Source organism: Mirounga leonina, unplaced genomic scaffold, assembly GCF_011800145.1.
Source record: "Mirounga leonina isolate KUSES-001 unplaced genomic scaffold, KU_Mleo_1.0 Mir_224, whole genome shotgun sequence".
NCBI classification, from domain to species: domain Eukaryota; kingdom Metazoa; phylum Chordata; class Mammalia; order Carnivora; family Phocidae; genus Mirounga; species Mirounga leonina.
This window is the reverse complement of record NW_023270615.1, coordinates 7,217,110-7,229,718: the sequence shown is the minus strand read 5'-3', so window position 1 is coordinate 7,229,718 and position 12,609 is coordinate 7,217,110. Positions and strand designations below refer to the sequence as shown.

At 41.0% G+C, this 12,609-nt stretch overlaps 1 non-coding gene across 1 annotated transcript; it reads left to right on the top strand.

Annotated features, from left to right (window-relative positions):
* Nucleotides 1-59: 59 nt before the first annotated feature.
* Nucleotides 60-163, top strand: LOC118026416. The gene has a single exon (XR_004683566.1). It is a non-coding gene; the product is annotated as a U6 spliceosomal RNA (small nuclear RNA).
* The last annotated feature ends 12,446 nt before the right edge of the window (nucleotides 164-12,609 follow it).

The window sequence follows — 12,609 nt, the reverse complement described above, 5'->3', positions numbered from 1 at the left end:
TCAGCCAGACACCCCAAGTTTTTTCATTGTTTTAAAGCAAATCAAATGTCTTTGAACTCGTGTTCGCTTTGGCAGCATGTATACAGAAATTGGAGCGATACAGAGATTAGCATGACCCCTGCACAAGGATGACACGCAAATTTGTGAAGCGTTCCATATTTAAAAAAAAAAAAAGTCTTTGAACTCAACATTAGCATTAAGTTGGCAAGTAACATTTTAAAAGGTATACATTGTCCATTGATGAACTTCACAGATATGATGAGCAAAAGAATGTAAACACAATGAGGTTACATATTTTATGATTCTGTTTATATCTAAGTTCAGAAATGGTCAAAACTAATTTATTGTGATAGACATCAGGATAGTGGTTACTTTTGGGGGTGTGATACTGACAAGGAAGGGGCATGAGAGAACCTTCTGGAATGCAGGAGTCACCTGATCTTGATCTAGGTGATGGTTACACTAGGGTATAGAGATATAAAATTCAGGGGCTCCTGGGTGGCTCAGTTAAGTGTCTGACTCTGGCCCAGGTCATGATCTCAGGGTCCAGGGTTAGAGCCCCGCATCAGGCTCCCTGCTCAGTGGGGAGCTTGCTTGTCCCTCTCCCTCTGCCTCTCCTCCTGCTCCTGCTCTCTCTCTCTCAAATGAGTAAATAAAATCTTTAAAAAAAAAAAGAAATATAAAATTCAATACTTAGGATTTGCTTAGTTTATTGTATGTAAATGTTACCTGCATTTGAAAATAATTATAACTCTAAATTAAAAGCACTTAACAGTATACTGTTGTCAAAACCATGCCTTGAAATAAAGCAACATGAATCTTTACTTCAGGAGAATAGGAGGTAGAGTGACTTGGAGGCAAAAAGGATATTTAAATCCTAACCCTGCCTCTTACTCATTGTGTGACCCTGGACCAGTTTCTTTACTTTTGCGAAGTTACCTTGTGTGTATCTTACCTATTTGTAAAATGAGGATGGTGACTTCTATAGTATAAGATTTCTGGAAGTATTAAATATAGTATCTGTGAAGCTCCTGGCTGTAGTAGGTGCTCCATTCATGATGTTTATACATATTAAGTTATAAATTTTGGTTTTGAGATTTTCTTTCAAATTATCCTAAGAGGCTCTGTTGGGGTGAGAAGTAGGTAAACTGAAAATTCTTGGGTTAAGGAAAAGAAAAAAAAAGCAAATTCTATTAACATGGAATTCTATTAGATATAGATATAGATTTCTATTAAATATAGAATTCTATTAGATTCCATTCTATTAGAATAGATGTAGAATTCTATTAACATTGAAAGAGGAGAAGCAGACCCCTCCAATGAAAGCATTTGTACAAGAAATGTCAGAACTGCTATAGGCTCTTTTTAGTACTAGCTAGGGATAGACCCTTCAGTGATAACATAGACAAATGTGAGTGCAATAAACCACCTTTAGAAACAGTATTTCTGACAATAACAACTTTACAAACTGCCTTTCATTCCTTTGTTAAAACTGAGTAATGGCACAATGCTAACTGTAATTAATACCACACACAGAGAAACTCAGAAACTTCAATAAATCCAGTGATCAAAAAAATTTCTATTTTAAAATTACATAACGAATTAAGAAGAGAAAGTTAATTAGAAAAGCATATTCCATGACACTGAACTTTTATTTAAATTATAAATTTGCATGTTTACATTACAAATACAAGTTTTTGTGTAATTGACTATGACCTTATTTATTCCACTTTTTATTTTTATTTTAATCTAGTCACAAATTTATTTGTGGAACATATTTTCTTTAATCTGTCAAAGAGTTTTTTCCTTGAGAAATCATGGTAACGTGGGGAACAATGACCTAAATGACCAATATAGGAAATGAATTGGCCCTGAGGAAATGGCAGGACCAGGTGAGGTTAGGAAAGATGGTCTCCTAAAGGATGAAAGTGACGTCCCTTAGCAGAGGATATTACAGCATGTCCGCAAAGTCAGGAAACACAAGATAAACTGGCCTTTACACATGTTATTTACACTTTCACATAGTATACTCCGTCTGTGTTCTAGTGAAGCCCTCTAAAGCAAGAGGTCCAATTGTTATTCTGGAAAAAAAAATATAATTAACACACCATAGAGTGTCCAGAACATCTGGTAACACAGGAAGAATAGTGTATTTATTATGCGTCACCCAAAAGCATACCGAACATACTATTTGGAAACACAACTGAACAGTTATACACTGTTTAAAAAGAAGTTTCTCCTATGTTTCTGCCTTTGCAACACTTGGGACTGCCAGCTGAACAAGGCAGGTGCACTGCTGGTGGACGGTGACAACAAGACTTACTGAGACAAGTGTTTCTTATAAATAACTTGGAAACGCTTCTGGAACCCATTTCTTGGCAATGAAAACTATGTTTCAGATCCTCTTAAGTGATTTGATTTATACATGGGAAGTCCTCAATCGGCAGTTCCAGAAATACTTAATACTGCTCTGCCCCTGTTGGTAAAGTTCCGAGGATGTCCTACAGAAACTGAAAATCCCAGAGGAAAGAAGCTCCGTGGGTGGGCGGGGGGGTGGTGTGTGTGTGCCGTCTCTGCATGGTCACGATCATTTAATACAGGGGTTTGCGCTGTGGAACTGTTGGAACACATTGGTTACAACTGAAATGGCCCCCGGGAGATAGACTGGAGACAAAACAGGAATCCACAAAACAGCTCCCTTATTGGTTTGGACAGGCACCAACCAGTCAACTTCTCTGTATTTTTCCAGTCATACGACCTTCCTCTTTTCCTGTGAGCCCCTTGTCATGTGCATTTTGCCCACACGTGGGACAAGCCTGTAGTCCGAAAGTCCATCGTGTTCTTTCCAGCTGTAAACCGACTACAGAGCGGACTACACACACCATGGAATTGAACTTGAAGTAGTATTGTTGCTCTTTTTGTTCAATGCTGCATTGAGTAGCAAAAAAGATTTTGAGGGAGTTTCAATGCTGACCCCACCATTATGCATGAAGCTCATGAATCCACAGGTACACTTAGCACTGTCAGTAGACTGAATAATAACATGTCTTCCATATCTATCTACTATTTTTATATGTAGTGAATATGATTAGTTAATGCAAATTCACAGTATTCTTCAAAGTATGTATTTCCTTGGTTTATACCAAAGGTTCAATTAGAATATATAAGGCTGCCACTGTTTTTGGCTGTTAAAAAGGAATTCTTGGCCTGGGAATGGTTGGGAACCACTGATAAAACGATCAGCCTCATTGTGCTGTAAATTCTGTAAAATTCTATGAAAGTTTTTTCTACAACGTAGTGATAATTTTGTCTCTACTTTTTAAATGCTTTTTTGAGGTATAATTTACATACCATAAAATTCACCCATTTTAAGTGTAAGATTTATGATTTGGTAAATTTACAGCATTGTGCAATTATCACCACAATCCAGTTTTAGTACATTGCTATCACCTCGAAAAGATCTGTCATGGCCAGTTTTAGTCATTCCCCAATCCCGCCCCCAGCCTCAGGCAACTAATCTCCTTTCTGTGTCTATAAAGTTGTCTGTTATGAACCTTCCACAGAAGTGAAATCATAAGATAGGTGGTCGTTAAGTCTGGCTTCTTTCATTTAACATAACATTTTTGACATATATCCATGTTGTAACATGTATCAGGAGTTCATCATTCTCTCTCTCTTTTTTTTTTTTTGCTGAATAGCACCCCATTGTATGGACATAAGAATTTTGTTTACTCATTCAATTCTACTTTATAGCTATTATGAATAATTGTGTTGTGAACATTTGTGTGTATTCACGTGAACAAATGTTTTCATTTTTCTTGGGTATACACATACCTAGGAAAGAGCTTTCTGGATCATATGATAAATTTATATTTAGTTTTTGAGAAACTACCTGGGTTACATTAGAATCACCTGTGATGTGTATTTAAAATACTGATCTTCTAGCCCCTTAGCCAAAGCTCTCCTGCCATGTTGAGATAGTTCATGGAGCCAGGAAGGTGGCCCAACATGGCTCAGCAGGCCAACGTCCAAGCTTTGGGTGCATTGTGTCATTGCATTGTGTTTAGCCCATCTGGGAGGATGGGCTCACCCCTCTCGACAGCCTGGTACTACAGATCCTTAGGCACAGAGCTGTCTGAACCTCAGGTGTGGCAGGGACGAGCCAGCCATATTTGGAAACATTCTTTAGTAAGGGGCAAATATGGGTGAGATTTAGGAGCCATAGGGAAACACAGCGAGACGGATTAATCTTGTGCTCTGACAGAGGTGTGGGAGAGACAAACTACTGGCCAAGAGGTCTCCTGACTCCTGACCAGGTGACTTGAGACCACATGGCCCATCTGGGTTGAAGCAGCTCAGCCTTTAGAGGGCGGTTGAAGGAGGGGAGGAGTGAGAGGACAAATGCATTGTTTCCCGAGCAGAGGTCAGAGTTCAAGCTGACTCTGTTTCCCGTCCCTGCTGGCTTCTCAAGTCCTGGTTCTGTAATATGTGATCTGCTCACTTCCTCGGAATGCCTAAGTTCTTGCAAATAGGTTTGTGGCAAAGAGTTACTCTCACCCACCCCTTAAACATCTTGTTTTGTTTTCTGTGGGAGGGAAGTAGCCTGTCTTTTCACGTAACTTCAGATGATGTAACATTCAGAGATACCCAATTATACCGCTATCAGATGAGAGGAAAAGTGACTGTGAGGCTCCATTCTGATTATAGCTTTGTCCCTAACTGGCTCTACAACTCCAGCAAATTACTTCACATGCCCAGAAGTTTCTTCTTGTGTGAAATGACAGTGTCGGTCTGCATTATTGGTTCTCATCATGTGGTCCCAGGACCAGTGGCATCAGCTTCACCTGGGAACTTGTTAGAGATGCGAATTTTGGGGCACCACCCAGAAACACTAAAATACACCCGGGTGGGGTCCAGCAATCTGTGTTTGAACAAGCCCTCCAGGGGATGATGATGTTCAGCAAAAACTGTTCTAGATTGGTAGTTCTCAGCCCTGGCTGCACATTAAAATCGCCAAGACAGCTTTTATAACTTACCAGTCCTGGGCTCTCACCTTCAAAGATTCTGATTTAAATGATTTCTAGGGGGGCCCGGACGTTGTTATGTGGTTTTAATGGACATCTAGATGCTATTGGAGGTCTATTACAACTAAAAGTCACTTTGTAAATCTAAACGCGCACATCCAGACCTATAGCCTTCTTAGGCCACTAGGTGTTGCTATCATAGAGAAAGAAAGGCATTTTCCAAAACTGCCGCTGGATATGCATAGAGGAGGAAAGTGTATCTCTTAATTTCTGGTAAGAGGTTATTCTGTGATTTATATCTGAGTACAATTTGTTAAATATTTATATGCAGTTTGTTCAGTCTTATTCAAAGGAATGAAATGCCCATCAGTGATAGAATGAATAAATACATTGTGGTGTATACATACCATAGAATATTCCTCAACGGTGAAAGTAAATAATCTAGTGATACACACGGCAATACTGCTGAATCTCACAGTGGTGAGCAAAAAATAAACTGGACACAAAATAGAAATACTGTATGATTCCATTTAAATGAAAAAAAAAAAAAGCAGGCAAAATTAATCTGTGTTGATAGAGGTCAGAATAGTGGATACCCTTAGAGGTAGGACTAAACGTGAACAGCAGGGAACCTTTGAGAGTGCTGGAAATGTTCTACTTTTTGATCTGGTGAGAGTTATGTGCATATATGCACATATATGTATATTGAGCTATACTCTTGAGATTGCACTTTATGTCTGTTATTCCTCAATAATAAAGACTTACAAAAATTGAAATGTAATCTTCAAGGGGAATAATTGTCATACTAGCCCAGTGTCACTCAGTAATCTATTATTTTATTTTGCCACCTGTGGTCCTGAGAGGTGAACATAGCACTTTGATTTCATGTTGATACTAAGTTAACATGTGTGTATCAATATATATGGCCCCAGGGTGAGAAGGTAATGACATGCTCTCTATATTTAAACCCTTCTTTGTTTTGACTCTTTGTATGTGTCCAGGCACACGTTCTGCAGCAATACACTTGGGTGATTAATTTTCTTATGGCAACCCTCTGCTCTCTCTTCCTTACTCTTCAAATTCTGTAATACAATGTAATAAAATTGCTACTTCTTTATTATCTGCAGAAAAAGCCCTCTACACCTCTCCTGTCACTGATAGGAGGTCAGATCCTTCCTAACAAATCAAAGTGAGGTAAAAAGAATCAGTCTGTAGCAGAGGAAAACAAATCCTTGCAAACTGTACTAAGCCATTGACGGTCAAAACAAGGCATACTGGGAGGGCATTCAGGAAAGAAAAATGTGTTGGGGAAATGAAAATCAGAGTCACTTAGCAGAATGCACAAAAACCCATTGGAAAGGAAGCCTTAACATAATAGATGGGAAATTACCATCCATTACTCAGCTATTACTTTAAAGCCACAAGCTGGGTGTTCTGATTTCATCTAATCAAAAGCACGGGCTGGGCTGCCTGACGCCTACCTATGAAATCATTGAAGGAGAGCTGAAATCTTTGTTCAGCTGGGAGTATATTAAATGCTGTCAGAGTTTCACCTGATCCAGTCATTTTGTGATGCTGTGCTCTGTTCCCCTGTGTACCAATCACTCTGGAATTGGGTACGATACATAAGGGCATATTTTTCCTTAACATAGTTGTTTTTTTTAATCATGCTTTGTAACTTGGTTTATGGACGTGTTATGGCATGCCTATGAACATTGAGGTACTTTCATTCATTCAGTCATGCCAAACTGTCCCAGGTGCTATGGGAGGATCCATGGAAGGATAAGGCAGTCTCTGCCCCAAGAGGTTTACAATCTACGTGGAGGGACCAAACAAAAACACACACAAGTTAATTTTTTAAAACCATAGTACATCTTCCATATGTCCCTCTAGATTCACTCTCCATCCTGTTGCACCCTGTTTTGTGACCCGGGAGGCTGACTGTAGGGGTTACATCCATGGGTGTCCTTGCCTTTTGCTTCCAATTGGAGTCGTGTAATGGGAATCCCTGAAAGAGGAGTCCAGATTATTCCCCCGGCTTCCTTCCTGTGGGGTCACCATGGGCAGGCTGAGGATACGTAAAGATAGTCCGATGATTCTGTACATACAGACCTTTCTTCTAGTTCCAGAAGGACATCCTTAATGCTCCTTCAAGTCTAGAGGTGGTAATGATGTCATGCTCTTTCTAGCCTTAGGCTACCGTACCATGCTTTGTGGATTCCCTATACCCTACTCAGTTCCTTGTAAATAGTCTCTTCTTATTTAATTTACTTATTTTAAGATTTTATTTATTTATTTATTTGAGACAGAGAGGAGAGAGAGCAATGGAGGGGTGAGGCAGAGGGAGAGGGAGAAGCAGGCTCCCCGCTGAGCAGGGAGCCTGACGTGGGGTTTGATCCCAGAGATCTGGGATCATGACCTGAGCCAAAGGCAGACACCCAACCAGCGGAGCCACCCAAGTGCCCCCTGAATAGTCTCTTTTTAAAACACTCCTTAAACTAGTCAATTTTATTTATTTATTTATTTATTTTTAAGTAAATTCAACACCCAGTGTGGGGCTCGAACTCATGACCCCGAGATCAACAGTCACATACTCAATGGACTGAGCCAGTCAGGCACCCCTAAACTATCCAATATTAGCATGTCATCTTTTTCTTTCTGGGATCTTGACTGACATAAAAATTGCTATCACAAGTGGCCCCAGAAAATAGACATTTAGAATGGGATTCTGAGGTTGGGTTGCCCATCTATTTGAAAAGCATAGACTTATTTGCCAGTGGAAAATGGGACACATAATCCCTGGAATATAGCAGCATTATGATTATTCAGATTATCCCCATGTGGGCAGGAGGAGGACAGATCAAGTAGTCGTGGCATTTAGTCATTTTGGTGGTAATAATGATTATATAGATCATGGAGCCACCTGGCTTCCTTTAACGGTCCCAGAGTGTGTACAAAGGATAAAGGAGAAATGAAACTGTGAGTTTCCAACTTAAGTGGATAATCAGAAAGCCTGGGCGGAAGCTTTTGCAGGAAAAGAGCACATCTCCTATAGTCACAGAGCAGATGACACTGTGGGTACCATTATAGAAAAAGTCAAGTGAAAACTCTCCCTTCAAGATAGTAAGCCAAATGCAATTCCCTGTCCCGGGAGGAATTCTAGAGGTCGGTGCCACCATCAAACACTTGAAAGCTGCAGTGGTACGATTCTGTCACATCCCCATTCCAGTTGCTTCTTTGGCTAGTACAAAAGTCAGATGGGTTACGGAGATGATTATATATTATGGCAAAATTAAACAGATGGTAATGCCAATCATAACTATGGCCTCGCTGCAGTATCATTACTAAAACAAATCAGTATAGCCTCATGTATCCATTTATAGCTATTGACCTGGCAAATGCTTTTTTTCCATCCTCATCATTAATAACAATGTGAAGCATTTTGAAGCTGTTTGCCTTTGCCAGGCAGGGCAACAATATACCTTTACTGATTTGCCTCTAGGCCTTGTGAACTCTCCTGCAGTCTGTTGTAATAGGGCCCAAAGGGACTTCGATCATCTTGATAGTCTACATAGCCTCAGTCTGATCCACTGGAATGATGACATGATGCTAATTGGAACTGGGGAACAGGAAGTAGCAAGTACCCTACATGCTTTAGTAAGTCACATTTATGCCAGAAGGTAGGTGAGAAAGTCTATGAGAGTTCAGGGCCCTGCCGCATGTGTGATGTTTTGATGAGTGCAATAGTCTGAGGCATGGCTCATTTTTTAAAATTTTTTTTAAAGATTTTATTTATTCATTTGAGACACAGAGATACAGAGAGAGAGAGAGCATGAGCAGTGGGAGAGGGAGAGGAAGAAGCAGACTCTCCGCTGAGTCAGGAGCCCGACGCGGTGCTCGATCCCAGGACCCTGGGATCATGACCTGAGCCGAAGGCAGACGGTTAACCATCTGAGCCACCCAGGCGCCCCTGAGGCATGGCTCTTTAAAGTGAGACACAGGTTGCTTCATTGCCTTCACCACTACAGAAGGCACAATGTACGTTGGGTTTCTGGATTTTGGCAGCAACGTATGCCACACTTGAGCATGACGTTCCAACCTGTTTACCTAGTACGCTGTGAAGCTGATAGTTTTGAGTAGGATCCAGAGCAAGAAACCGTTCTGAAGCAGGTACGGGCTGAGGTGCCAGTTGCCTGCCACTTGAGCCGTATGGCCCAGCAGACCCAATGATACCCAACATATCTGTGACCAAGAGAATATATTCTAGAACCTCTAGCAATCCCCAGTAGGAAACTCACGACCTGCTGGCAATTATTACCGTTTGAGAGCAGCTCTGGCTTGCTCCTGTGGCGTGGTAGAGCCTGAAAGCCTTACCATGGACCGTCATATATGTGTGTGACCCACCTACCCAACGTGGATGGGAGCCTCCACTAACCATAAAGCAATGTGTGTGTAGCAGCCTTCCATTATAAATGGAAATAAGATCTATGCAGTCAGTCCCACGCAGATCCAAGGGTCAAGAGAACTGCCAAGCGGATGACTCAAGCCTCCCCCATTGCCTGGTCCTCCGTTTCACTGCCCTTCCTCACTGCATATACATGGCTTCAGGGGAAGAGTTTGATGACCACTTGATGAAGGAGTATGGGCCTCGTATACTGTGGGATCTTCTAATATGCTCGCATCTGTAGCCTCTGGCATACAGCTTCATGTGAGGGTGGCCCTAAAAGGTCGTGGAGAAGGGAAATCCTCCCAGTGGCAGAACTTTGAATGGTACATCTGGTTGTCACTTTGTGTGAAAGAAGAGACTGTTCGGATCTCAGGTGATTCACAAACAGTAGTAAACAGACTATCCAGCTTATTAGGGACTTGGGGAAAACAATATAGGAAAACTGGTATCATGAAGGCAATGAAGGAGAAGTATGTTAAGGGATGTTTCAGAGCAGACACAGAGTGTATATTACAGAGGATGCTCTTAATAGATGAGTCGACAAGATAACCTGTCCTGTGGATACCAGTTGATTTCTTTCTTCAGTTACTCTGATGCTTTCTCAGTGAGCCTACCTACATACAGAGGGGCCAGAGTGGCAGGGACAGAACTAGGTGTAAACTGAACAGGATGGACTTGCCCTTATTTGGCCGCCATTGCCGCTAAGAGCCCCACCTGCCCACAGCAAAAGCCAACACTGAGCTTCTGATATGGACATTTGTATAAAACAAGGAAAAAAATAATTAAAACAACATGAGCACAGGGTGATATATGGAAGTATTGAATTACTATATTGTACACCTGAAGCTAGTATAATACTGTATGTTAACTAACTGGAATTAAAATAAAAACTTCAAAAAAATTTAAAAAGTAAACATGAGGAACTAAAAAAAAAACCCACCACAATAGTAAGTAAGTAATTCAATGGCTTATCCTTCTTTCATTTTCTCTTTCACTTCTATTGTTCAGACCAGGGCTTAGAGGGAATCACAGCTTAGAGGGTTCAGTATTTAGCTTCAGAAGTCCAAAAGGTGACACTCAGGACTCAGGAGTCTCAGGCTTAGGATTTCTATTAAAAAAAAAAATCAGGGCATAGAGCTAATATGAGCATTAATTCAGCTATGTCTATTCACTTGCCTTTGTGTTCTAAATGTCTGACCCATAAACTTTTTAAATAATATATTTATTAAACATCCACTAGAATGACTAAAATTAAAAAGACTAACTATACCCAGTATTGGCAACAATGAGGAGCTACTAGGCTGGCTCATACATGTTGGTGGGAATGTAAACGGGACAACCACTTTGGAAAAACTTTGGCAATTTCTTGGAAAGGTGAACGTATACTCTATGGCTCAGTCTTTTCATTCCTAGTCTTTACCCAAGAGAAATGGAAGTATATGTCCACACAAAGTTGTTCATGGTGACTTTATTTAGAGAGCCTAACACTGGGAAAAAACTAAAATGTCCATCAACAGGTGTAAAGATAAACTGTAGTATTCCCATGCAATTGAATACTACTCAGCATTAAAAAGGAATGAACTATTGATTCATGTGATGATATAGATGAATCTCAAAATGAAAGGAGTGACATAAAAAAGTACATGCTGTATGATTTCATTTATATACAGTTTTTAGAAAATGCAAACTAATCTACAGTGACAGAAAGCAGATTAGTGATTGCCTGGAACAGGAGGGGACCTGGGGAGTTTGGGAGGATGGATCACAAAGCAGCACAAGGAAAGTTTTGGTGGTGATGGGTATGCCTATTATCTTGATCATGGTGATTGTTTCATGGGTTTGTATATAAGTCTACACTCACCAAATTGTACATTTTAAATATATGCAATTTGTAGTATGCCTATTACAGCTCAGTGAAGTTTATTTGTATTTATATATTTCTGCTTATAACCCAATCTAAGAAGAAAGATTGTCTGGGTTTGACTAAGCATCTAGTAGAGGACTTTCTTTTTTTTTTTTTTTCAAGATTTTTTATTTATGGGGCGCCTGGGTGGCTCAGTCGTTGGGCGTCTGCCTTTGGCTCAGGTCATGATCCAGGGTCCTGGGATCGAGCCCCGCATCGGGCTCCCTGCTCGGCGGAGAGCCTGCTTCTTCCTCTCCCACTTCCCCTGCTTGTGTTCCCTCTCTCGCTGTGTCTCTCTCTGTCAAATAAATAAAATCTTTAAAAAAAAAAAAGATTTTTTATTTATTTGCTAGAGAGAGAGAACGAGTGCAGATGAGAGAGCGAGTGAGAGTACAAGCAGGGGGAGTGGCAGGCAGAGGGAGAAGCAGGCTTCCCGCTGAGCAGGGAGCCTGATGCGAGGCTCAATCCCAGGACCCTGGGATCATGACCTGAGCTGAAGGCAGACGCTTAACCAACTGAGCCACCCAGGCGTCCCTAGTAGAGGACTTTCAACAGAGAAACAGATCACTGAAAGCTTGCACAGTTAGGAAGAAGTGAGAAGGGAAAGGAAGGAAGGGTGCTGTGTGCCAAGTACCTTTCTAGGGTTTTCTGTTTTTTGTTTTGTACTTCCTCCCATGTAAGCCTCATGTCAGTCCTAAAAGAGAGGTGATATTATCCTTTTTAATTTTTTAATTTTTAAAGATTTTATTCATTTATTTGAGAGAGACAGAGAGAGCAACAGAGAGCATGAGCGGGGAGGAGAGGGAGAAGCAGGTTCCCCACTGAGCAGGGGAGGGGAGCCAGCCAGGCGCCCCTAGAAGAAAGGAAATGAGCTCAGAGAGGAAAAGTAACCTAAGGCCATCTAAATCTACTTCGTGTTCTTCTGCCTATACCATGCTGTCTCCCTCAAGCCAGAGTTAAATGGGCCTCCTATGACAGATATAAATCAAAGTAAAGATTTGGGGAAGGAGATTGCAAAAGGAGAGAAGCAACTCCAACAATGGTGAAAGGAACAACTATGCTCAAGAACTAGTGGGCAAGCCAGCTTGACCAAGGAAAGGCATTTGTGTGGGAAAGCAGAGTCAAAAAGACTCTGACTGGTGAACAGTCAGATTTTTGAAGGCCCTGAACTCCAGAACAGAAAGTTAGGGCTTCGTCCCATAGACTGTGGATCTTGGCGAATAGCAGGACTGACT